Here is a 1,615-nt window from a genome sequence, read left to right on the forward strand (position 1 = left end):
CCTCAAGAGCTGCAGAGAACTTTCGGAGCCATATCCATGAGTTCTTCTGCAGATACTGACACTGGCCCCAGGTGGAAGAAGTTAACTGCATGCTGTCTACACCTATGCTTACCCCAGACCAGTTGAAACTTGGTCATGGCTGATGATACTGATTCCTGAAACCACCCAGTTAGCTACCACCAACCAATCCAGAAAGAGGTGCACCAGCCATCAGCACCTCACATCCAGACCCCAAACGTTGCATTTCAGAACCCTTCCCTGAATTTGGGGGAGAATAGATACATGTATATATATGGTGGAGTCACTGTCTGTGCCCCTGAAACTATCACCCTTTTCTTCATCGGCTCTGCTCCAATATAAAATAAGTTTTTTGAAAAAATGGGTTTTGTCCTTAGCAAACCTAAGTCACATATTTTTCTTCATTCTACTTTACCAAGAAGTGCATTTATTTTTTTGAAAATATTCTAACTATCGGGAAAGGTTTAAGATTTTGTTAATTCTCTCATAAACCAGCCTACCCTCCTTGGAAAGAAAACATTAACGGTTTAATATAAAACGTGGGGACATATATTTCTACACTGCTATCTGTATACCTACTCCTGTGTGTGAGTTTGTGTGTGTCTATATCTAGCTATTTCTCCCTACCGGAAATACGCTGTGCAACATTTTGAAGCTTGCTTTGCTTTAACAATAAACTCCTGACGTTAAAAACAACATCAACAGCAACAATAAAACCCTTCCCTGGAAGCCATCAGAGAGTTTGTGTCTTTGGAGAAGGAGCCCTCTGTTCTTGCCTGGCCTCGCAATGGGCACCTTGGAATAAACACCACAATTTCCTTCATCACATCTGGTGTCAGCAGATTGGTCTGACTGTGCATTGGGCAAATGGACTCAGGTTTGGTTGGGTAACAAAATCTATCCAACTCCTGCAGGAGGACAGGAGGCAACGTATAGGTTGTGTTCTAGGTTCTCCATAAAACCTAGCCAGGAACTGGAGAAATACTAGACGATTTCAATATTCTCCTTAAAACTGATAGTTAAAGCAACTGTCTAGTGTGAGGGTTCATTTATGTGTCGATTTGGTTAGCTTATGATCCCAGCTGTTTGGTCAAATATCAGTTTAGATGTTTTTGTGAAGATATATTTCAGATATGATATTTAAATCTGTAACTGAAAGGGAAATAAGTACAATTCAAGAAAGAGTGATTCAGGTTAAACTGAAAGTCTTCTGAGAAAGAGAGGTGAGGGCTTATGAAGACAAAAAGCCACAGGTTGTCAAAAACTGCCTGATGAGAACTGTGACTGACCCTCATGCGAGTCAGGAAATATTTGGCCTCCCAGAAGCACAAGGTATACAGGGCAGGCGTGGTCCAAGAAGTAGCTTGAATTTCTGGCAGATGTTCTGGAGGACTTCCAAAATGGAAAAGAAATGATCTGAAGCTCAGATTGCCTCTAGGCTGAAACGTGCATATGCCACACTCCTTAGTGGCCTCCCAGCTCTGTTTCAGAGAGCTCTTTAGGGAGCATTGTTGTCATTCAGTCACTAAGTCATGTCCACCCTCTTTGTAACCCCATGGACTGTAGCACACCCAGGCTTTCCTGTCCATCACTATCT

This window comes from Bison bison, unplaced genomic scaffold (assembly GCF_000754665.1).
Source record: "Bison bison bison isolate TAMUID 2011002044 unplaced genomic scaffold, Bison_UMD1.0 scf7180017864380, whole genome shotgun sequence".
NCBI lineage: Eukaryota > Metazoa > Chordata > Mammalia > Artiodactyla > Bovidae > Bison > Bison bison.